At 36.8% G+C, this 26516-nt stretch overlaps 1 long non-coding RNA gene across 6 annotated transcripts; it reads right to left on the bottom strand.

Annotated features, from left to right (window-relative positions):
* Nucleotides 1–9210: 9210 nt before the first annotated feature.
* On the bottom strand, nucleotides 9211–25556 carry LOC129921648 (uncharacterized). Of its 6 annotated transcripts, XR_008773604.1 has the most exons (8): nucleotides 25161–25553; nucleotides 21353–21525; nucleotides 18426–18849; nucleotides 14247–14396; nucleotides 13188–13272; nucleotides 12270–12615; nucleotides 11629–11738; nucleotides 9211–9608 (listed from the first exon to the last, which is right to left on the bottom strand). It is a non-coding gene; the product is annotated as an uncharacterized LOC129921648 (long non-coding RNA). The 6 variants fall into 6 exon arrangements; XR_008773605.1 differs by lacking the exon at nucleotides 18426–18849 and having other exon boundaries at nucleotides 25161–25556; XR_008773606.1 differs by lacking the exons at nucleotides 18426–18849; nucleotides 21353–21525 and adding an exon at nucleotides 17094–17179 and having other exon boundaries at nucleotides 25161–25554.
* Nucleotides 25557–26516: the final 960 nt, after the last annotated feature.

Genomic DNA, 26516 nt, shown 5'->3' with positions numbered 1-26516 from the left:
ACGGAAAGAAGGCCGAATATAAATATATATATTGTTGTAAACCTGGTGGTGACACAGATGGGGGTAGTGCTGTGTGTTTTTAGCCTACCCAAATCGCCCCAGTCCAGCGCAGGACGAGCGGTCAACTGTGACTAGTGACAGTACACGCCAGTTCAGCAACGACCTGTGTGTAAATATTACGCACGCAAGTCTCGGCTATTGTGATCAACTGGAGTGGTCAAGAACGTTCCATTCGATTCTAGAAGGCCAGTAGAGACATTATATAAGAGCGAGTGTGTCAGAAAGACGAGACTTCACGTTACCTCGCAATGTGACCAGTACGAGGCGAGAACCAGCACGGTGTGTGAAGTCAGGCGGAGCAAGACTAGGCTTTTGTAAAGACAGTGTTAATGTTGTTGCCAACTGTACAGTGTTTGTAATGTATTTGCAATTAAACTGACTGATACTTTGGAGCCCTGAGTTGTGAGGTTCTCTAAGTTCGTTGTGTCGTGTGGTGCAGTTAGAAGAGAGCCTGGATAGTAGGAGAGATACGTAACAATATATAAATTGAAATTGTATTGATGAAACATGACTATCATTGGCTGTAAAAATAAAATTTTATAGCTCTTAACTCTTTCTCTTCGTAATTATTTTTCTCGTTCCGATAGTAGGCCTATTATTCTTTTCCCTCATTTGTAATTCACTATCCTGCTATGATTAAACTTCAAATATTTGTGTGTATGTTATCAGAAAATGTTAGGCCTATATTTGTTATTGAATTATAGGAGCGGGCATGCTCTTTGTACACAACACAAATTAAAGTTTATAAATCAAAAAATCAATTTAGTTTAATGGGAGTCAAATCAACGTTGGCAGCATCCATTAGGAGAGAAAGAGTTAAAAAGTATCATAGTTATCGGTCGATGCGACTTTTTATTTTGCACTTGTCTAGCATTGGCCTGAGACAATCGTTGCACACTTTCTTTAGATTGTGTCAAAGTTAAGACGACTCAGTCGGGTACTGTTAATCCACAGCAAGACAGTGCGACGCAGGGAGTCCAGAGTCAAGTCAGTACGGACGCGACTTCCGTGACCCCTACATCGAAAGGTGTCGGTCCGGGACAGTCGAGACAGAGTCCAGTTCAAGTTGAGTACAACGGTAAAGGGTTAATTGTACAGTATTTGGATGTAATATATTACATTCGTTAGAGCATAAAGCTATAGTATTAAAGTAGCTTCTCATTTAGCCTCTATATCTCTTCTATACAAATTACGCAATCCATAAAGGCTGTCACGTGATACGTTTTTTTTTTCCAATGTTTTATCAATATTATCACGTGGCTAAATGTTGTTTGTTTACGATTGGTGAATGAGGTCCAATGGAGTTGTCAAGTTCTTGAATTGTTTATGTCGGGTTATGCACGTGTGTTAAGCAAACGTGATGTCAAGTGATGGTTCAAACAAACATCATAGAGACTTTTCTAGCTTTAGTCTTCCCACGCGTTACTAAAAAAAAATATAGTGCTAGATCGGGGACTATACAAGCCAACAGTCTTTGATTGAAAGAAAAATATGCAATGCAGTGGCGTAGCAAGCGTGGGTCTGGGTTGAAGAACACGTTTGTGGGCCTCCACACAGAAATAAAAGTGTGTGACAAAGAAATCGAGTAGTCTGTATGTATGGGTACATTGAACAAAAGACATTCTAATACCGTACTAGTAATGCAACAATTTTGTAAGTAATTATTTTAAAGCAATGTTTACTTTAGCTATGACTTCGTGCAAATAATAATGTCTTTAAAACTAAAAAATTGTAGACCTTCTTAACGTATCAATCGACTAAAAATGTTTTCAATTAACAAGAAAAAGTTTTCGGCTGTTACGTCCGCCCCCCCCCCCCCCATTCTACAAGTTTAATAACAATGTCCATGTCTTCTTTTCCAAAGATTAAGGATGAGTCCAGTGTTTCACATGACTACGCAAATTCAGTTGCGACCTGCATGTTTTTCCGCATCTCGTGCAGACAAAGCCGTTATCCGCCGGCGGTCTATTTAAATTTTCTTTCCGTCTTCTGCGCCTGTCTTCCATAAGGGCTTTCTTTTGGGTCTCAAATATGAGTCCCTCAACCTTTGTGGGAGCTCTCCGTCTCTCACAGAGGCCATCTGCTGCCAGCTACTTTCCTCTATGCCATTGAGGGTGAAATGGCGCCTGAGTTGATCTTTATAGTGCATAAGGCACCTCTTTTACGCAGTCTTCCATTACAATCACCAAAGAAGATTCGGTACTCGGGGTGATTCGAGACACACTGCAAGGCATCCAGCCTGCACTATCTATTTATAGTGGAATATGGAGTGCACAGACCAAAACCCTTCTTTATGTCAAGTGTCGACCACAGTGGCTCAGTAGTCTGAGATAGCTGTAGACATCAAAAGGCTGTAGGCTTTATTTTGGAGTTTCTATCTCCTAGACTGGCTGCCGACCTAGAGCCCAGTCCACCCCTCGATCGCAAATCTAATCTACTCTCTTCATCGCCTTTGGCATGCGGTCGTCTGCGTTGCAATGGTTTTCACAATTAAGGAAGAATAAAAATTGTTTACAAATCTTCCAACCAGACCTATTATTTATTTATATTATATTAGACACGACTCCATCAGTGTTAATGAGTGGCTGACAGGTCAGATGTGCCACAGTGTGGACTATATGCAAAGCCTGACCTATATTGCTGATCTAATGAGTCATTGGACTTTGTTGATTAGTTCAAAGCATCTCAGTTGTTAATGTCTGAATGTTGAGTGTACAGCACGAAGAACATTTTGTTTTTATTTACATCCTAGCATAAACATCCAACGGGACTGTGGGGGGGTGGAGGTGGGTAGGGTTCGAACCTTGACCATCGAGGCGACAGTTTAAATAGAATACCACATGACCAAGCAGACAACCAATACGAACAATCTCTGGCATTTCTTCCGTCCCTTTGACTATCGACCTAGGGTTGGACATTTCACTTCACCCAAATCCACTTCCCCGGATGTTCTTAGCAGGATGTCAAGGCCGTTCCCATAGTCCTGCCAACTTTTCGTTGGACGACCGTTCATTGTGCTCCCTTCAGTGTACCTTGAAGGATGACTTTTGACAGCCAACTACAATTGGATGGCTGCCTGGTCGTGCGGTTTGCTCGCTGGACTGTCGTTTGGATTTATCGACGGTCGAGGGTTCAAACTCTGCCCGCTCCCATTCCCCGTCGTCCTGCGGGAGGTTTGGACTAGGAAGTAAACTATCTTCAACTCTGAAGGAACATCCGAAACATGTAAAACATTTTACAAACAACAAACAATTGAACCGAACTTGCTCAGCTTTCGTCTATTCACAGTATTGAGAAGTTCATCCTTTTTGCCAGCCAGACTAGTTTAAAAAAACAAACTCATTTACTCTCAAAAGTTTGAATTCTTTCGGCCTCAGCGTTCAGTGTCCAACTTGCACCACCATATGGCAGTACAGAGACCACCATTTATATGTAACAATATATTACTGACCGGAGATGTCCAAACTACTAGTCATATCCAGCTCGTGACGTCATATCCAGCTAGTGACGTCATATCCAGCTCGTGACATGGTGCTATTCATCCTCTTGAAACGAATGTTACAATGTGTGTTGAAGACTCGATAAATTTTGTTGCTCATCCGGCCCATGACATGTGTTAGAAATTTACATGGCCTTAAAAAAACTGGGCGTCACTTGTTACAACTAATCCGTCTTTAGCAGCAGTCGTTTTTATTTTGAGAGGACGAAGGTTTACCATTAAAAAAAAAAAAAACAGTACCGGTATCAATAACATTTTTAAAAAGGATTTTTTGTTACAAATATTTTCTGAATTTAGAACAAATTTAAAGATGGTCAAATCTTGACTACACTGTTTTCTGTATTAGTTTTTATTACTTTTAGGACGCGTAGGATGTAATCATCTTCTTTTTTGAAGTAACGTCTGTATTATATAAGATAAGATTTACATACCTCTTCTTTATTCGAAGTTTTAACAAATTAAACTTACAATTATCTGATAAATAACGTAGATACCAATAAGTATTTTAGCTGTTGTGTAGATTTGCTTGTACAAAAATGAGGTGTATTAACACAAGTGGAATCAAACGTTAAATGATAAAGGAAAACATATACTGGCCTTTAATTAGTATTGTACATTCATGTCGTACACATATTTTGTTTCATTAAATGTTGCGTAACATCATGTTTTATCATTAAATTTTAAACTTTTTTTTCCTCTGCAGTCCCCATTTTATTATTGTAATTCTAAAAAAAGAAATTTAATGTCCAAAGACTATTATCTTATAGTACCAATGCACAAAGCCAAGAACTTGGGAAAATGTAATAGGTCTTCAGGTAGCCAAAGTGTCACTAGTCTACTGAAAAGACATGCTTCAATTAAGAATCAAATATACAACTTTGTGTAATATTTCAATATTTTCTTTTTGAGTTCCAACAATAGTCTAACAGTAGGCTTTCTAAATAAATTTGTTTTAGAAGTATCACATGTACCTTCAGTAATCAACATTATAATGTCCTAGCACATATTACAAAGCATTTACAAGCCACAGGGGAGGGAAGTGGGCAGTGATGACAGTGCAAAGCATTTACAAGCCACAGGGGAGGGAAGTGGGCAGTGATGACAGTGCAAAGCATTTACAAGCCACAGGGGAGGGAAGTGGGCAGTGATGACTGCAAAGCATTTACAAGACACAGGGGAGGGAAGTGGGCAGTGATGACAGTGCAAAGTATTTACAAGCCACAGGGGAGGGAAGTGGGCAGTGATGACAGTGCAAAGCATTTACAAGACACAGGGGAGGGAAGTGGGCAGTGATGACAGTGCAAAGTATCTGCAAGCCACAGGGGAGGGAAGTGGGCAGTGATGACAGTGCAAAGCATTTACAAGACACAGGGGAGGGAAATGGGCAGTTATGACAGTGCAAAGCATTTACAAGTCACAGGGGAGGGAAGTGGGCAGTGATGACAGTGCAAAGTATTTACAAGACACAGGGGAGGGAAGTGGGCAGTGATGACAGTGCAAAGTATCTGCAAGCCACAGGGGAGGGAAGTGGGCAGTGATGACAGTGCAAAGTATTTACAAGACACAGGGGAGGGAAGTGGGCAGTGATGACAGTGCAAAGCATCTGCAAGCCACAGGGGAGGGAAGTGGGCAGTGATGACAGTGCAAAGCATTTACAAGCCACAGGGGAGGGAAGTGAGCAGTAATGACAGTGCAAAGCATGTGCAAGCCACAGGGGAGGGAAGTGGGCAGTGATGACAGTGCAAAGCATCTGCAAGTCACAGGGGAGGGAAGTGGGCAGTCATGACAGTGCAAAGCATCTGCAAGCCACAGGGGAGGGAAGTGGGCAGTGATGACAGTGCAAAGCATTTACAAGACACAGGGATGGAAGTGGGCAGTGATGAAAGTGCAAAGCATCTGCAAGCCACAGGGGAGGGAAGTGGGCAGTGATGACAGTGCAAAGCATCTGCAAGCCACAGGGAGGGAAGTGGGCAGTGATGACAGTGCAAAGCATTTACAAGACACAGGGGAGGGAAGTGGGCAGTGATGACAGTGCAAAGCAATATAAGACACAGGGATGGAAGTGGGCAGTGATGACAGTGCAAAGCCTATAGCAGTCAGGCAACTCTATATTAGGAAATTTTAGATTTCTTGAAGTAAAAATTAAAAAATCCTTTCCATACATGTCAACACAAGAGGCTTAAATTTCATTGAAAGTGTTGAACTAACAAACTAACATCTCTTCTTCTATTATCCTTGCCTGTTCTGTGAAACAGAAGTCTGTTCTGTGAAGTAGAATGTTCTGTGAAGTAGAAGTCTGTTCTGTGAAGTAGAATGTTCTGTGAAGTAGAAGTCTGTTCTGTGAAGTAGAATGTTCTGTGAAGTAGAAGTCTGTTCTGTGAAGTAGAATGTTCTGTGAAGTAGAAGTCTGTTCTGTGAAATAGAAGTCTGTTCTGTGAAGTAGAAGTCTGTTCTGTGAAGTAGAAGTCTGTTCTGTGAAGTAGAAGTTTGTTCTGTGAAATAGAAGTCTGTTCTGTGAAGTAGAAGTCTGTTCTGTGAAGTAGAATGTTCTGTGAAGTAGAAGTCTGTTCTGTGAAGTAGAATGTTCTGTGAAGTAGAATGTTCTGTGAAGTAGAAGTCTGTTCTGTGAAATAGAAGTCTGTTCTGTGAAGTAGAAGTCTGTTCTGTGAAGTAGAATGTTCTGTGAAGTAGAAGTCTGTTCTGTGAAGTAGAATGTTCTGTGAAGTAGAAGTCTGTTCTGTGAAGTAGAATGTTCTGTGAAGTAGAAGTCTGTTCTGTGAAATAGAATGTTCTGTGAAATAGAAGTCTGTTCTGTGAAGTAGAATGTTCTGTGAAGTAGAAGTCTGTTCTGTGAAGTAGAATGTTCTGTGAAGTAGAATGTTCTGTGAAGTAGAAGTCTGTTCTGTGAAGTAGAATGTTCTGTGAAGTAGAAGTCTGTTCTGTGAAGTAGAATGTTCTGTGAAGTAGAATGTTCTGTGAAGTAGAATGTTCTGTGAAGTAGAATGTTCTGTGAAGTAGAAGTCTGTTCTGTGAAGTAGAATGTTCTGTGAAGTAGAAGTCTGTTCTGTGAAATAGAAGTCTGTTCTGTGAAGTAGAAGTCTGTTCTGTGAAGTAGAAGTCTGTTCTGTGAAGTAGAAGTCTGTTCTGTGAAATAGAAGTCTGTTCTGTGAAGTAGAAGTCTGTTCTGTGAAGTAGAATGTTCTGTGAAGTAGAAGTCTGTTCTGTGAAGTAGAATGTTCTGTGAAGTAGAATGTTCTGTGAAGTAGAAGTCTGTTCTGTGAAGTAGAAGTCTGTTCTGTGAAGTAGAATGTTCTGTGAAGTAGAAGTCTGTTCTGTGAAGTAGAATGTTCTGTGAAGTAGAAGTCTGTTCTGTGAAGTAGAATGTTCTGTGAAGTAGAAGTCTGTTCTGTGAAATAGAATGTTCTGTGAAATAGAAGTCTGTTCTGTGAAGTAGAATGTTCTGTGAAGTAGAAGTCTGTTCTGTGAAGTAGAATGTTCTGTGAAGTAGAATGTTCTGTGAAGTAGAAGTCTGTTCTGTGAAGTAGAATGTTCTGTGAAGTAGAAGTCTGTTCTGTGAAGTAGAATGTTCTGTGAAGTAGAATGTTCTGTGAAGTAGAATGTTCTGTGAAGTAGAATGTTCTGTGAAGTAGAAGTCTGTTCTGTGAAGTAGAATGTTCTGTGAAGTAGAAGTCTGTTCTGTGAAGTAGAATGTTCTGTGAAGTAGAATGTTCTGTGAAGTAGAAGTCTGTTCTGTGAAGTAGAATGTTCTGTGAAGTAGAATGTTCTGTGAAGTAGAATGTTCTGTGAAGTAGAAGTCTGTTCTGTGAAGTAGAATGTTCTGTGAAGTAGAATGTTCTGTGAAATAGAAGTCTGTTCTGTGAAGCTGAAGTTTGTTTTTTAATTTGAAGTCTGTTTAGTTCAGTAAATTTAGAATTTCACTTATGAAAATTATATGCTGTATCGGTTTTCGTTCTTATGTTTACATGTGATTGTAACTCGTCCGTAAGAATGTGTTCACAAAATGTGTGTTGTGTATTCATTCAGTGTATTAAAGCCATACTAAACTGGTTTTTGACTCTATTATCATTATGTTCATAACACTGAGGATTGAGAGCTGCCTTACAAAACAGAAAATGAATCTTTATCTAGAGAATAAATTGTACATTCATAGAAATATTATTGAACACACACACACACACAAATGAAATTGTATCAATATCAAATTCTGTATTATTTTTTGTTATTTTTTTATTATTGGAAACACACACACACACAAATGAAATGGTATCAGGTATTATTTTTTGTAATCAATATCAAATTCTGTATTAAATTTTTCATCAATATCAAATTCTGTATTAAATATTTCATAAATATCAAATTCTGTATTAAATTTTTAAAAATATTTAACATTTACAATTTAATTTCAATGTGGAGGCGTGGTCAAGAGGCTAAGTATGCTTGAACTTGGCTTTTGGCTTGGCTCAGCTACCTATCAAGGTGACTCTAGGTTCAACACACGACTCAAGCAGAGTTCTGTTTACTGAGTACCCGAAGGCAGCACGGAAAACCCTCTCCCAAATCCCCCCCCCCTACTGGTTCACACATAAGATTGCAACACAGCACTCTGAGCATGCTGTAAGCATGAAAGTAGCACTACATACAAGCTATAATTATTATTATTATTATTGTTAATCCTTTTAGCCTATCAAGCCAAGGTCAACACTAACTGATTACAAACTTAAATTTGACAATTCAGAGATTAATAAGTCAGTGATTAAATACAAATAAATTTAATAAAAATAAAAAAAACTACAACTTTGTGCATACATCATTCTCTCTCCTAAAAATAATTGTCACAAAATCTAGCCTTTAACGGAGGCATGTGGCTGAGTGGTAAAGCACTTGACTTCCAAACAGGAGGACCCTGGGTTCAAATCCTGGTGAAGACGGGTATTTTTAATTTTGGGATCTTTATGGTGCCTTCGAGTCCACCCAGCTCTAATGGGTAACTTCATAGAATCCTAAATGCTGCTGGCAAAATCATTGGCAAAAAAACAAACCCCATTTGGGCAGTTGTTTGAGACAAACATCTATAAAAAAGCTAACAAGATCCTCGAAATAAAGAATCCCCCTTTGTGTCAGGATTTTGTGATTTTACCATCACAAAAGAGATACAAGACACCGATAGCAAAGACAAAACAGACACAAACACTCTTTTGTTCCCCTGGCAATCAAATCGTTAAATAAGAACAATCTGGTATAAACTTTGTCACATGTAAATTATGAGTGAGTCTGGTGTGAATGTACATTTTGGTTTCTTATAGTTATAATGTTTTTTGTTTGGTGTAATGCACAAATTGTAAGACAAATTTCCTTAAGGATAATAAAGATTATTATTATTATTATATGAGTTAGGAAAAGTAAAGGCGGTTGGTTATTGTGCTGACAACATGGCACCCTTGTTAACCACAGTTAGTGATGTCATCTCAGTTATAAGCATTCTTGGCTACCAAGTGAAATACATTTTGACACTAATAATGTTGCCAACCAATGTTCTAATATTCCTTACATGTTTCAAAAAGAATAAAGATTAAAATCCTCAAGTTTCTTTCTTTAGATCAGTAAAAAAAATCATACATATAAGCATAACACATTATATAAACTTCCATTTATTAATTTATAAAAACCACAAAACAAAAACAATTTACTGAATGACTCAATACTAAACCTAACAGTATACCATACATTCAAAACCTTGAATAAATTCCTGTGTCGTTATGTGGCTTTCAGAAAAAAAAATATATAAAAGAATTACAAAATTAATTCAAAATCTTGTGTTTCAATTTGTTTTCTCAAAAGGGTCAAAGTTATCTTTAATCCTTTAAAGCAGCTTCTTTTTATGAATTGAGTATTCTTGATACATGTAGTTAACATAATGAAGTATACACACATAAATCTGATTAAAAGTTTTACCAAAAAAATGTCACAGACTGTAAAGCTTGGTGAGGAGTTGAGCTAAAGTCACTCTTTATATATTGTCAAAACAGAGCTGAAAGTATAAATATTTGTTGATCAGATAATGTATAAATGCTAAGTCATAAACTGAATAAGTAAATTCTAAGCTATAAACTGAATGTATAAATGCTAAGCTATAAACTGAATAAGTAAATTGTCAGCTATAAACTGAATGTATAAATGCTTAGCTATAAAATAAATGTATAAAGGCTAAGCTATAAACTGAATAAATAAATTATAAGCTATAAACAGAGCTGAAAGAATAAATATTTGGTGATCAGATAATGTATAAATGTTAAGCTATAGACTGAATGTATAAAGGCTAAGTTATTAAATAAATGTATAAAGGCTTAGCTATAAACTGAATGTATAAATGCTTAGCTATAAAATAAATGTATAAAAGCTAAGCTTTAAACCAAATAAATAAATTCTAAGCTATAAACTGAATGTATAAATGCTAAGCTATAAAATAAATGTAGAATGGCTAAGCTTTAAACCAAATAAATAAATGCTAAGCTGTAAACTGAATGTATAAATGCTAAGCTATAAACTGCTTGACTATCTAAGTGAGGAGAGCTTAAATTGAAATCACAATGTAAACTAGGTATTTTTAATGGATTTGATTTGCTTGCTGAGAGCCTAAAGGAAGGATTCACAGATATCCTCCCCCCCCCCCTTATGTCAACAAAAGATATTGACCCAGAATGCACTGTGCTTGCTATAGGAGCATGGAAGTTGTGCTGGCTGAGAGCTTAAAGGAAGAACTCACAGATATCCTCCCCCCCCCCCCTTTCACATGTCAACAAAAGATATTGACCCAGAATGCACTGTGCTTGCTATAGGAGCATGGAAGTTGTGCTGGCTGAGAGCTTAAAGGAAGAACTCACAGATATCCTCCCCCCCCCCTTTCACATGTCAACAAAAGATATTGACCCAGAATGCACTGTGCTTGCTATAGGAGCATGGAAGTTGTGCTGGCTGAGAGCTTAAAGGAAGGACTCACAGATATCCTCCATATCCTCTCATATGTAAACAAAAGATATTGACCCAGAATGCACTGTGCTTGCTATAGGAGCATGGAAGTTGTGCTGGCTGAGAGCTTAAAGGAAGAACTCACAGATATCCTCCCCCCCCCCTTTCACATGTCAACAAAAGATATTGACCCAGAATGCACTGTGCTTGCTATAGGAGCATGGAAGTTGTGCTGGCTGAGAGCTTAAAGGAAGGACTCACAGATATCCTCCATATCCTCTCATATGTAAACAAAAGATATTGACCCAGAATGCACTGTGCTTGCTATAGGAGCATGGAAGTTGTGCTGGCTGAGAGCTTAAAGGAAGAACTCACAGATATCCTCCCCCCCCCCTTTCACATGTCAACAAAAGATATTGACCCAGAATGCACTGTGCTTGCTATAGGAGCATGGAAGTTGTGCTGGCTGAGAGCTTAAAGGAAGAACTCACAGATATCCTCCCCCCCCCCCCTTTCACATGTCAACAAAAGATATTGACCCAGAATGCACTGTGCTTGCTATAGGAGCATGGAAGTTGTGCTGGCTGAGAGCTTAAAGGAAGGACTCACAGATATCCTCCATATCCTCTCATATGTAAACAAAAGATATTGACCCAGAATGCACTGTGCTTGCTATAGGAGCATGGAAGTTGTGCTGGCTGAGAGCTTAAAGGAAGGACTCACAGATATCCTCCCCCCCCCCCCTTCACATGTCAACAAAAGATACTGACCCAGAATGCACTGTGCTTGCTATAGGAGCATGGAAGTTGTGTTAATCAAAGGCAATAATAATGCCGGCAATAATAAACAGCATGACTACTGTCCAAAGATGAAGGCTTCAATTTAGCTTTTATCACCAAATTTTGAAAAGAATGAACTAAAAATGTGAGTCATTCAGTGTTCGCAGACATAAGCACTGTAATGAACTTCTTTACAATCACTTGTTCCATAAGTTTGATGGATCACTGGGTCAACAAAGATGCTGCCCATCAAAGCTTTTCTGCTTTTCTATAAGTGATAAATCTGAAATGTTGACAAATTACCTTTCTATGTTTCTCTGATGGCTCAAAACCAAGGACTTTACCAACAAAATAAAACTCTTCATCTAATGAGGTTTGTATGGTCTCTGCTTTTCGATAGCCATGTTGCTTCCCTAAAAATTCAAAATATTAAAAATTTCTTTAGAAAATGTTATGTTCTCTTGTTTTCACTATTTTTGTCTAACATATGCAATTAAAAGTAGCCTATAGCATAACTGACACGACCAGAGCGGCAATTTAAAGTCAAAACTAGGAAAGTTTATATCATACAAAGCAAGATAGAAAAAGGTTGGTCATGGTCCACTAGCAGGTTACTAGAGACAGTTATCTATTTTAGAAATAATTTTTTTAGAGTGATTATATGTGTAACAAAAAAAATATAAAAAATTATGTTTCATATCACATTAACAAGCAGTTTGTGACACTGTTATGCATCAATGAAGTTTCAAGCATAAAAAAAGATACTTCTATAGTATACTAGCATTACCCTTGGTTCTTCCCCCTGATTTGTTCTCAGGTTATACAGTGTTTATTTTGGCTAAAAACTCTTTTTTTTTTTCTGCACTTCCAATAAAATTTCCTGCATTTTATTTTCAGCCCAAAAAGCCTAGTATCAATTACATTGAATTCATAAAGACACATACTTTTGGTGTTTGAATTCTAAGATCACTTTTCTCCCCATCCTCAAACAAACAAAAATGGTACATACAATCTTCTTTCTTCTTCCTTCTCATTTTTTTATTGGAGCATTCAGATGACTGGACCAGTATATGAGATTATTTTCACAGCGTTTCCAAATCAGGGAACTCTCCATATAGTTTTCTTTCTATTGGGGTGTTTTGGGGCCAGTGTCATGTACAGCCTCTTGGTAAAGAGAGCAGTTTTGGAGAAGATGGTCAACATTCTCTGGTGACACTCCACATGGGCAGATTTCAGTTTCTGATTTTGAGCTTCCAATACATATGTTGTCAAATTCTGTTGTGTCTGGTCCTGCGGAAAAAAAAATGATTTTAGATGTTTTACTCCCATGAAACAGTTCTAAAGGCACATCACTATTCATGATTTAGTTTATCTTTACATATGATTTTTTTTTTAATTTGGTCAGTTGTAGCACCTTTATCTGGACATGCATCTTATACACATTAACAAATATTTTACACTTATATTTATAGCCTATCAAGATAAAATAGCCTGATTACCACAAACAGAGAGGTGCGGTGGCTGAGTGGTAAGGCGCTTAGCTTCTGAACCGGGGGTCCAGGGTATGAATCCAAGCTCTAATGGGTACCTGACATTAGTTGGGGAAAAAGTAAAGGCGGTTGGTCATTTTGTTGGCCTAATGACACCCTCGTTAGCCATAGGCCACAGAATCAGATGACATTTACATCATCTGCCCTATAGACCACAAGATTGGAAAGGGGAACTTTATTTTTTTTTTTTTTACCACAAACAGAATTACACAAAAATCCCCCCCCCCCCCCCCCCCCCCAGAAAAGAAAAAAACTCTTTTACTGCTTTCATAAATAAAAAGGATGGTAAATGTTATGTCTATAAAACATTACCTTGAAACAAACATTGCAAGAAGTCCTTTTGCTTTAACTGCCTACACCTTCAAGTGTCTTTCAATGAACAAATCCTGTTGATCCTCTGCCAACATAAACAAGTTTACATAGATATTAACATTTCAAAGTCATGGGCCAAAAGCTCAGTCATTTTTCATTTCGCTTCTATATCAATATTTTGATTTTTTTGTCGGCTAAATGATTTGTGTACCTCATAGGAAAACAATGGGGTCCTGGGTTTGAACCAAAATGAAGATTGGGATTTTGAATTTTTAGGGTGCCCCTCAGTCACCCAACTCTAATGGGTAACTGATTTTAGGTGGTGAAAATTAAGGCGGTTAGTCATTGTGCTGGACACATGACGACCTGCTCATTAACCACTAGCCATAGAAACATAACCTTGACATCCTTTGCTCCATAGATCGCAAGGTCTGAAAGGTAAACTTTACTTTTTTTTTTATTAATATCCACTGTGCATACTGCATCCCATTACTTCTTACTTATGTATAATAGATTTCTCTTTTAACTTCCTTGTGTTTCTTGAATCAAGTTCCTTTTTATAGGGCATTTTAATACCGCCACAAAGCTAATGGATTATATTATTTGTCATAATGTCCAAAAGTAGAAACTACTTATTTTATAATGAGAATGTGGGTATGTGTGTTGTCTATCCAGTATCCAAAACTACACATTTTTCAAGTAAAAATCAACAAATTAAACATATTAAAAAGATAATAAAAACAAACAGGGATTATGTGAAGGTCTTTACAAATGTCATTAAGATTTGCGGTTAAACAGTAGACTTCTTTTTATTTGTTTAAATAGATCATTGAGTGTGATACTTCAAATCTTTGGACAGGTGATCATGGATAAAATCTGAACACTTTCATTTAAATTTATGGTTCCCATGGTGGAAAGGTGTTCTACAGCTTCTGCAAAGATCAAGCTCTGTTTTATCCACCATGGTCAAACACAAACACCTTAGACAAACAGTATCCATTTCTATATAAAAAAATACATACATATAATTTTCTTTACCTATTAAAAGAAAAAGATTACCTGAGGTGACTAGACACCTTCAGCAAAGCGATATTTTTTTGAGATATCAGTTACTGCTTCGGAAACTGCTGATGGATTAGTCACTGTAAAAAACTTGGTCAGTAAAATTTGAAAAGTAGACAACTCCATGGTAAACAATAAAATCGCCACCTGAAAACACAAATAAACAATAAGAGGATATAGACACACACAAAAAGGATTACAATGTCTGATTTTAACTCAATGTGAGCCAGCAAACATTTGAACTAGTGGCAAATAGTGCACAACATTTTAAGCATAAATGTAAAATATATACAGCTATTTTATTTGAATAAATGTGAATACTAAAGTCAATATAAACAAATATGAGACTGTGTGACAAAAGTTTAACTTAAATATTACATCCTGTATATATATATATTTATTTATTTATTTATATCGAAGACGAACTCCATTCTTTTCAGATCAGGCAGCTTTCCATACAATTTTTATTCTAAAGGACTGTTGGAGGCCAGTATTTTGTTTGGGCCTCATGATAAAACAAGGTGATATGTTCTTTGGAGGAACTCCACAAGGCATGTTTCACTGGTTTCAACATCCAGAATAAGTGTTAACTCATTATGTTGTGCCCTGTTCAAAGGTGAAAAATAATTAATTGACTGTGTCCTGATAGAATGTAACATGCATCTTTGATCCTGATGTTTGAGCAACAACTGTTATATTTTTGGTTTATACTACTCTCTTTTTCTCTTCCGGATATAGTTGAATTTAAGAAAGAAAAAGTGAAGTACCCCTTTCAGACCTTGTGGTCTATAGGGCAGATGATGTAAAGCTCATCTGTTTCTGTGGCCTACTGTTAACGAGGGTGTCATGTGGCCAGCAGAATGACCAACTGTCATTACTTTTCCCCAATTAATGTCAGGTACCCATTAGAGCTAGGTGGACTCAGAGGCGCCCAAAGATCGTGAAATTAAAAACCCCAGTCTTACCAGGATTCGAACCCTGCACCCCAGTTCAGTAGCCAAGTGTTTTACCGCTTAGCCACTGCACCTTCCATGGAATTTAAGACTGCTTACTTATTCTCCCATTTTGGCAGTGTCAGCTTGTTCATATCCTCTATACGAAAGTGTGCCTGGGATCCATTGGAGAACAGTTTTTTTGCTATTATTGTTGAGATTTATAAGAGCTGTCTTGACTTGTTTGATAGAGGAGGCATCAGATTTTTTGAAAGATAGGAAAGAAATGTTTTTGGTATTCCTTAGAAAGAAAATCTGGCTGTTCACAGGTGGATGGTTTATTAGTGTGGTAGCTGCTGGTTCTAATACTCCCCTTTCTGCTCAGTGGCTGTCTGAGAGATCGCCAGTGGCTATTAACTTTTCTAATCTTTCTCAATTGAGCCATTCATTGCATAAGACATCTCCGTTACCGGTGGATTCTTGAGATGAGCCATCTGTATAATTGACCCACTGGTTATTGGTATATTAGATTTCTTCCTTGAGATCTTTCTGATTGTGATAAGATTTTTTTTTGGTTATAGCAGAAAGAGAGCTTAGGTCACAGGGAAGAGAGTCATTGCACTGTTTAACTAATTCATAAATTATATTTTATAAGCAGTGTTTCTTTGTTTGAGATTCTCGTATGAAATGAGGTATTTTCAGTTAATTTTGAGTGCCAGACTTGTGGGTTTAAGTTTTGAGTGGGAAGCTCTCTTAGGTTTCCATTTTAGTAAACTGAGTAAGGATTATTATTTCTCTTATTTTGTCCAGAGAAACCAGGGAAAAAATGATCTCTTCCATTGCTTTGAAGGTTGTTGTTTTTATTGTTTAGAGTTAGGTTTTTGTTTTACTTGTTTACTTTGTCTATTTTCTGTAGAATTGACTGCTGAATCATATGATGTAGCACTGTGTTCTATAGTGATGTAGCTGGTAAATTTCTTTTTCAAAATGTAATTTGCTTATGGAAGCTCACAGCCTGCTAGGTGGTTGGTGTTAGCCTTCCCTGGTTGTCCAAGAAGTCTACATCTGAGTGGCCAGTTACACTGATGTGATTTGGTATCCACTGCATGTTGTAGCTGGTACATTTCTATTTCAAAATGTTGTGATTTGGTATCTACTGCATCTAGCGTGTTGTAGCTGGTACATTTCTATTTCAAAATGTTGTGACTTGCTCCAAATTAATATTTCCATTTTATATCTTGTACAATTTCACTTTTTTTTAGTTGACTTTATAGACTATCATTTTATTCATACTGCCATGTAAGATCTTTAAATTTGTTGAACCATAGATTGGGCATTAGAGCTGGGTGGACTCAGAGGTGCCCAAAGATCCAGAAATTAGAAATCCCAGTCTTCACTAGGATTCATAGCCGGGACCCCCAGTATGGAAGTCAAGAGCTTTACCACTCAGCCACCACGCCTCCATCAAATTGATTAGGCTAAAAGTAGTCCTACAAGTTCTTTGAGTGAAAAGAAAACAGTGTTTAATGAATAAAAAAGGGAAGAAGAAACTTTTTTTTCCCACTAAAGTAAATCAAAGTAAAGTTCCCCTTTCAGACCTTACAATCTAGGGGGCTGAGGATGTAAAGGTCATCTGTTTCTGTGGCCCATGGTTAATGAGGTTGTCAGCACAACAAAAAGCCGCCTTTACCTTCCCCATCACATCAGGTACCTTTAGGTTGGTAGACATAGTCATGTGATCAGGGCACGGCAGACATATTGTTGGTAAAAATCTGGTTTCTATGCACAGTCAACACAAGCTTTTAGGCACTTACCATGGATAAGTCGAGCAAAGAATGATATAGTCAGAAACAAATATTAATTCTTACACTTTGAAAGCAAGCCAGCGTAATAAAGAAAATGATTTGCTGACCTCCGTGTGTTATCCAGATCTCTTCACTTATAATCTTGTTCTACTGAAAGTGCTTACACAATCACAAAGGATGAGTTCAAGGTATTCTGAATCAATTTTATTGTTAGACCTAGATTAGATCTAGATCTACTAATAACTAATCTAGACTAGATTCTAGATCTATATTCTAACTATTTAAGTTAGCATATCTAGACATCTATACTATATTCATAATATTGTTTGACATAAATGTAGAATCAGATTGAATAGTCAATATTTATTATTGTCTAGGGCAGTGTTTCTCAAACTGTGTGCCGCCGAAGATTTGCAGGTGTGCCGAGGAGTTTTCAGAATGCCACACGTGCAGCGTTACACAGGTTTGCCTACTATTAAATTTTTATTTTACCTTGTGACGACATCCCAGCTTGCAACGACCAGTAATAGTAGTGGATCGCTACATTATGACGGAAAGGGGTGTTAGCTCTTCAGGTTATGGAGTTGTCCACTATACATATATTATTATAATGACTCAAATGTAGGCCGCCTTAGCAGACGCTCAGCAGTTCTTGAATTGGTAACGATAATAATAAGCGATGTGTTTCATGTAAATTTTGTAGGTGTATGCTAATAATAACAAATTATTACTAAGCCTTAATCATTGTTATACATGGAGAAATACGTTGGTAAGAATGAAACTGCGAAAGCGTTCAATGAAAAGCATGGAACCAAACAAAGGTACAAAGAAGATTACATCGGATATGGTTTCATATCTTCAGGACCTGAAGATTCTCCATTGTCATTCTGTCTGATCTGCAATTCAGCTCTGTTGAATGAGGCGCTTGTTCCAAGTAAATTGAAGAGACACTTGGAAACAAAACATCCAGCTGTAAAAGCGCAACTGAAGGAATACTTCAAAAACATCAGGGCTCAACAAAATAAACAAGCTAAGAAACTTACGAACTACCTAAAGCTTTCAGAAAAGGGATTAATTGCAATTTATAAGGTTGTTCAGTTATTAGCAAATGCAAGAAAGAACACACAGAGGCTGAATCAGTCATTGCACCAGCTTTAGCAATAGTTGTTGAAACTATCCTTGGACCCGATGCTGCCGAAAAAGTTAAAAAAGTTCCTTTGTCAAATAGTACTATCTTGCGCAGAATTGAAGACTTATTGTCAGATTTACAAGATCAAATCTTCGAACACTTCGAAATGACTGACGATGAACTGTCTCTGTTGTGGTCCCTTCAAGTGGATGAATCCACTGACATTAGTGCAAAGCCCAGTTGTTAGCTTTTATTCAGTTCATAAAGGATGAAAAATGTGTCAACAAATTCTTATTTTGCAAAGACCTACCAACTACGACCAAAGGCGAAGATATTTTTAAGTGGTGAACGAAAACATTTTGCTATTCAAAGTACAGTGGAGACAAACTGTGTCAGCGTTTGCACCGATGGCTGTCCTTCCATGCAGGGAAATAGAAAGGGATTCTTCACTCTTGTGCGTCAAGAAAATCCAAATGTATTAGTTGTTCACTGCATGATCCACAGAGAAGCTCTTGCCTTCAAATATTTGATGTCTGTTCTGGATCAAGTGATTGAAGTTGTAAACTTCCTCAAATCTCGACCGCTTGCATTCTGACTTTCCTCAGAGCTTTGTGAAGCAATGGATTCAGACTACTAATGTCTCCTGTATCACACCAACGTTCGTTGGCTCTCCAGGGGAAAAGTGTTAAAGGGTGTCGTCCAACTCAAGGCTGAGCTGATTTCATTCTTGGAGGCTGAAAAAAAAAAGACTTTGGATTTTCTATTCATGACGAGATTTGGTGGGTTAAGGTGACATTTCTCTCTGATTAATTTGACAAATTAAATTCATTGAATTGAAGTCTTCAAGGACCATCGGAAACCATCATCATTGCATCATCAAAACTAATATCATTTGTTTAAAATTGATTGTCTTTGTGGCAAAGTAAAATCACGAAAGGACTGCTTTCCTACTTACAATGAATCTGCTTCAAATAAAGAAATCACCCCTGAAATTCTGGACACTTTGAAACACCTGCAGTCAGCATTGCAGCATTACTTCTCAACAGTTTGAAGTAATGAATATAAATGGGTCAGCTCTCCATTTGGAAACAATGAAGCTACAAATTTTACAACTAAAGAAGAAGAGCAGCTCAATGATTTAAAAAACGATGCAATTCTTAAGTCAAGCTTTCAGAGAAAGCTTGGATGTGTTTTGGATTTCAATCAACAAGTTATATCCTGTAATCAATTTAAAAGCAATCAAAATAATTGTTCTTCCATTTACATCTTTATGGTTTTGTGAGTTTGGATTTTCAGCACTGATTGAAATCAAATCTAAGAAAAGAGAGAGACTTCTTACAATAGACGATGAAATGCGAGTTTGTTTGTCAACTTTGGAGCCTCGATTAGATCGCATTTGCTCTCAAAAACAGGCACAACATTCACATTAAACATAATACTGAAAAACAGGCAAAATCTTTTTTTCTTTTTATTATAAAACATCTGTTGCTCTTCGTGGTGTGCCGCGAAATTTTGTAGTTTGTTTACTGTGCCGGCAGACAAAAAAGTTTGAGAAACACTGGTCTAGAGCTAGATCAACATTGTTGTAACATATAATGTAGGCCTACATAGATTGTGATAGAGATCTACTCTCTACTCAAGCCTTCAAGGTCTAGTATTCTAGATGTAGATCTATGGCTTCATAGATATATTATATACAAAATCTGGATGATGTCTCAGATTAGAGTGTGACTAGATCTAGAGTCTAGCCTACATAATGCTTAGGCTTAGTAGGTCATTCTAGATCTCATCTAGACTCTATAGAATAGATCTAGAAAATCTAGATAACATCTAAAATCTACATCTCTCTGTTGCTGCATATTTTAAGCATATGAAACTTAATTTTTATCTAATAGATATAGCTAGATCTTGTCTTCACTTCTAGGTCACTTGATAAGATAAATAAATTTAGCTTTTATGTAGCACTACTTTCATGCTTATAGTTATAGCATGCTCAGAGCGCTATGGTCCAATCTCATTGGTGGACCGGAGGGGAGGGGTATCTGGGAGTTTTTCAGTGCTGCCTTTAGGCGCTCATTAAACACATCTCTGCACAAGATATATTTGGACTATAGTTACAGATAATAGTTACTTATTATTAGATACTAGTATTATATAGATCAGATCTAGCATCTAAACCAAAGAAAACTTTACTATCCAGGCTGAAGACTTTTTAAAGTTTATTTTAGGACTAGGCTCATCAAGACTAGTAACTTGTTGATAAATCTAATGGTCATAGATCTGTGTTTCTTTTACAACTTTCAAATGCTCTTTAAGATTTGAAGCTAATTACACCTTAGCCCAAACCTTTTGGCTGTTGCGGCTGAAGCACTTCACTAGTCTCAATTGAATTTTTGGTGTAAACTAGGGTTTTGAATTTCTATATTTTTAGGATGCTTCGAAGTCCAACCAATTCTTTATATTACAAGAGTTCTACATCTATTATTAAAATGTTATTGCTATTTTTACTTTTGAAAATGTCTACAGGCTTACAAGAGTTTAGCAGCTTACAACCAGTTCCTAGATGGTTGGGTTCAAGATGTTATGGCTTTTAAACCACTAGCAAAGGTAAGTAATAAATATTGTTATATTATAGTTAATATCTTGATATTCAAAGGTATTTACATGTATACCAATGTCTTGATATGTACAGGTATTTTAAATAATTTTTTTTTCTTTTTAATAGGTCTTCACTCTCAGTGGTTAGCATGTACTGCAGCCCTGGATAGTAATAAGTCAAGATGGTATTATTCTATTCGCCCACTGTTCTTGTATAGTTGGACTTGGTGAGTCCTGCACTCATGTGGCAGACATGGATCCTTGAGTCAAATAACCTACTCACTGAAGCCCAGGCTGGCTTTAGAAAAGGCAGATCAACAGAAGATCAAATTGCCTTCATCACACAAGAAATAGAAGACGGCTTTCGAGAAAAGAAACCAACAACAATTGTGTGGGTTGACTTAGAAAAAGCATTTGACAAAGTCTGAGAACAAGGTCTCTTGCTCAAGCTAATCCAGCATCACATATCCCAAAGAATGTACAACTGGATAAAGGAATACCTAAATAATAGAAAAGCCTTAGTTTGCATGCAAGGACAAAGAAGCCACACAGTGGGTATAAAAAATGGCGTCCCCCAAGGAGGAGTCCTATCCCCAACACTTTTCCTAATATTCATAAACGATCTAAATCAAAACCTACCTAGAAAAGTTAAAAGCAGCATGTATGCAGATGACCTTGCCATAATTAGCACAGAAGAATATGTAGGAACATCGAAACTTCGATTACAAGATGCTCTTGATAAACTCAATAATTGGTCCAAAGACTGGGGCATGTCCATCAACACAAAAAAGACCACATATACCATATTCTCACTGTCAACAAAACAACAAACAATAAAATTAACATTTGATTTGGAAGCTTTAGAAAAAAATGACAGCCCTACTTATCTTGGAGTCACCTATGACCCGAGACTAACCTGGAAAAACCAAATAGATAAAACACAGAGTAAAGGCATCCAGAGACTATCCCTCTTGAAAAAATTAGCTGGCACAGATTGGGGAGCTAATCACAACATCCTGAACAAGACCTATACCAGTTATGTAAGACCTATATGGTGCCACAGCATGGGGCTCAGCAGCCCAAACCAACCTAAGAAAAATAGACAAGGTTCAAAATATTGGTCTAAGGATAATGACAGGAGCAATCAAAACAACACCCATAAGAGCTATGGAGGAAACCGCTGCCCTGATCTCTCTGGATAAAAGAAGAGAAATAAAAATCCTTTCCCAATTCACTAAATTGGAAACCTTGGAGAGGCACCCACTCAGAACAAAAATCCACAAAACTGGCACAAAAAACCGTCTCAAAAGGACCAATTTCATACAGGAATCTCTAAAACTAAAAAAGAAACACCAACTTGAAAAAATTACTCTGGAATCCTCAATACACTATAATGAATCTCTACCCTGGGACGAAAGCCCTCTTCCTACTATAAGGGACCATATTGAAAACATAAAAAGAAAATCTGATTACAGACCAACAGAGCTCAAGGAAATAGTGAACTGTTTTCTACATACCAATTACCCTAGCAATCAGTGGATCAGAGTTTACACGGATGGCTCATCCCATAAAGCCACCACAAATGGAGGAGCTGGAATACTTATCGAATGGCCAGATGGAGGAAAACTAGAAAAATCCATTGCAACTGGAGAGTTCTGACAGTCACAGAGCAGAAAGGGAAGCACTAGCACTAGCTGCTACCATGTTAGCAAATCATCCAAGTTCCCCTCACAGTCAGATTGTCTTTCTAACAGACGTGAAAACAACCCTCCAAAGTTTGCAAAACTCTGATTCCCCTCATATTAAAAACCTCAGAACAGCACTTACAAAGCTCAACAACAACAGCAAAAAAACTGTTATTCAATGGATACCAGCTCACATACAACTAGCAGGAAATGAGAAGGCTGACACACTAGCCAAGAGTGGGAGAACAAACTCACAAGTAAACTCTGCACTCTATCCAGAAGAAATGAAGAAATTAATTGTAGATAAAATAAATGAGAAATGGACGAGCTCCCATCCAAATCACAAGAAAGACGACGCTTACTATAAGCTATCCTGACAAGACCAACATCTAATCTTTCGATTCAGGACCGGACACAACAGAATGCGACAACACATGTTCCGGAAGCTCAAAATTTTGTAACCAGTGAAATCTGCCCATGTGGAGTATCACCAGAAAATGCCGACCACGTCCTCCAAAACTGCTCTCTCTACCAAGAGGCCCGTATAAGACATTGGCCCCAAATCACCCCAATAGAAAGAAAACTATATGGAGAGCTCCCTGATTTGGAAACCACTGCGCAGTTCATCTCATGTACTGGTCTAGTCATATGAACACTCCAACATAACAATGAGAACGATGAAGAAGAAGAAGAAATGTGGCAGACACTTTATTTAAGCTGGAAGCCAACACCAGGCTAAAAGAGAGTAAGACAGTTACAGGCTTGTTATCTTACTGGATAAATCCATCAGAGCTTAAAAAAGTTTTGCCAACTAAGGTTTCTGAGATTGATATCACCTCATTAAAAAACAAAAAGTTAAATTTGATTCTCTTGTGAACAACATCATTTCTAAAAATAAAAATTTAAAGGCTATTAAATCCAAAGAAACTATAAAGCTTAGTATAAATATTTTTAATTCATATATTGAAAGTAATGAGTTCCAATCAGATATTTTACTGTGTTGTGCTAATAGGAAGAATAGGTTTGTGCCTGTGCTTTAACGCTGCTAGGTCTCTCAATGAAAATTTCAAAACAGTCATTTATTACTGTCATCTTCCTGTCATAAGTACAAATAAATTTTTTGGGCCTGAGACTCTCCTTATTGGGCCAGAAAATCGGGTATGTCGACATACATAACATCCAAAACAGTACATGAATATCTTAGATCAGGGGTGGGCAACCTTTTTGTATCCATTATTTTTGTAACCATTATTTTAAAAATTGGGAATGGCGGGCCGCATATTTATATACAACTTATAGAGACACTCTAAGCTAACTGTGTAGAATGTCTTTTAATTCATATTTACACTGTATTATATTCACGTTTCTTTTTTTTCCCCACACTTCACGTTAAGGAATTACAACAAGAGTTAGCAATTATTTAAACCAATTTTACGATTTTTTTTTTCAAATTGCTGTTGTCATTTTACATTAAAATATCCTGACAAATATACAGTTGTACTTAATGTGCAGTATTTTACTTTTTACACTCGTGCATAATGTTCCGGAACTGTGGAACTAGCTTACTAGTTTCTATCCTTGTGACTGCTGTCAAATTACAGTCAGTCAAAATCGACCAGTAGTAATGCTTGTTTAGTTTCCACAAAGGAAAAGGCTTGTTCACTGAATGAGACAATATATGTTCTGGAAGTTAAATGTCGGGACTAGAGAAACTTGCCCATCACCAGAGAATGCTGACCATGTCCTTCAATGGTGCATTCTAAATCAAGAGACCCGAACAAGACTTTGGCCCAAAAACCCTCCTAAAGAACAAAAACTAAAAAAACAAACAATTTTTATTTGTTACTACTAGGTCTAAATCTATTGACTAGATCTAGTGAAATCTAGTCTAGATTATTCTAGATCTACTTGATTATCTATCCGTTTCTAATTCTAGGGCTCTACTCTAGTCACACTAGATCTTGTATATAGTTCTAGATCTAAAATAATTTAAGAGTCTACTAGTACTAGTCTAGATCTATATCTAATAAGTCCTCTATGTCTAAGAACACAGATTATAATAATTATATCAGAGATCTAAATATTTATGTCTAAATCTATAGTCTATAATAGACTTATTAAGAACTAAATTTACATAATGATACATAGAAATCTAGAATCTAGAGATCTATTATCTTCTAAGTCTATTTCTAGATAGATCTAGAGTCTACTTCTAGATCTAGTTATTTAGTGCTAGCCCTACTTCTAGATCTAGATACTAATTTAGACTATGTAATAAGAAAAGTAGATAGATCTAATAGCCTTATTTAGGCCTTAGTCGCCTTAGACTAAGTCTAAGTCTAAGTCAAGTTAATTAATTAATTTAGGTCTAGATCTTTAATAACGTTTTTTTTTAAAATCCTTTTGAAAGTTTCTTAGATTACTAAGTGATTACTTAGAAACCAGTTCAAGGAGTTAGTGTTAGAATTAGAAAAAGAATAGTCAGATCTAGATCTATTTGATCTATCAAATCATCTAAAATCTAAAAAACAATCTAGACTAGATTAGATCTATTGAAATCTATTCATTCTAATCTAAATCTAGTCTAGATTCTAGATAGTCTAGTGACCTAGACCTATCTAGTCTACTAGTAGCCTAGTCTGTCTAGATAGATTAAAATTAAATAGATGATAATGATGATAGATCTAGTAGAGTACTGTAGTAGAGCCATTGTCGTGAAAAGAAAGGGATTTGAATGGAATATTTGGCTAATTAGCACTTACTAGATTCTAAGAATAGATCTAATTCTAATATCTAGACCTAGACTACTAGATCAGTAGATCTAGAGATCTATGTCTAGAACTAGATGTAGATCTAGTCTTCAACCATTTCTTCGTAAATTTAGGACACACCGGGTCCGGAAGTAGATGAAATGTAAACAATAAACACAGACCTATATATATTTTATTTTGCACTCAGTATTTTCAATTCGCACTATTAATAAATAATGATAAAATGGCAATTTTTTTTTAGTGTCGGAATTCAGACTTGGCGGAACAAAAAATCGTGAATGCGGAACGGCGGAACATGTGAGCTTTTTTGATGATTTTGCGGGCCGTTTCCGCATAATGCGGGACTATAGGCATGTCTGCTGTAGGTGTCAGCAGGCCGCATAAAACATTCCGCTGGGCCACATCCGCCCCCCGGGCCGTAATTTGCCCACCCCTGTCTTAGATGCAGTTGTGGGATGAATTTTAAACATATCAGCTAATACATAGGCTGGTTTACCTAGAATATTTGAAATAATGTGTGTTAAAAAAAATAATTTGTGTACATTCATAATTATAGTAGTTAAATTAAATTATATATAAATATGTGTAAATGTGAGACAGTGTATTTTTTTTTGTACCTGTATTATATCCAAGCTATCCAATGAGAAATATTTATATAATTTAATATATAGATATATTTATTCAAATCATAATATGCATTCATTTATTTGTGGAAATAAAAGAAATGAATTGAAGTATTGTTTGTATATTAATTATTATTATCTTATCTATTAGTATGAAAATTGTAGATCTATTCATTCAAAAGAGGCCCTTAGTGAAACCTGCAGTACCAGGTTCGAATCTCGTTAAAGACTGGTATTTTGAATTTTGGGATACCTCTGAGTCCAACCAGGTTTAATTGGTATTTGACATTAGTTGGGGAAAAGTAAGGTGGTTGTTCATTGTGCTGGCCAAGACATCCTCGTTAACCGTGGTCCACAGAAACAGGTGACCTTTACATCATCTGCCTTATAGATCGTAAGGTCTTTAAAGTTGACTTGTTTATTAAAAAAACAAACATTTTATTTCAAGATCAATTCTTGTAACTATGTAACTGTTTGAATAACAATGGACGCCAAGAACTAGTTGTTTTTTTTATAAAGTAGGCCTACCTTAGTTAGTAATTCAAATCAAGATGTCTGCCTGGTCATGCATTTTGTGTGATGGACTGTTCAGACTTACCGATGGTTCCGGGTTTAAACCCTGCCCATTCCCATCCCTTGTGGAAATCAGTTCTAAAAAGTTAAATCTAAATCTAATCTAGATTGAAAGATTTTAGTCAAGATTATTTTCATAATTTGCCTGTAC

Source organism: Biomphalaria glabrata, chromosome 11, assembly GCF_947242115.1.
Source record: "Biomphalaria glabrata chromosome 11, xgBioGlab47.1, whole genome shotgun sequence".
Taxonomy (NCBI): domain Eukaryota; kingdom Metazoa; phylum Mollusca; class Gastropoda; family Planorbidae; genus Biomphalaria; species Biomphalaria glabrata.
The sequence above is the reverse complement of the archived record's forward strand: the minus strand, read 5'-3'. Positions and strand labels throughout refer to the sequence as shown.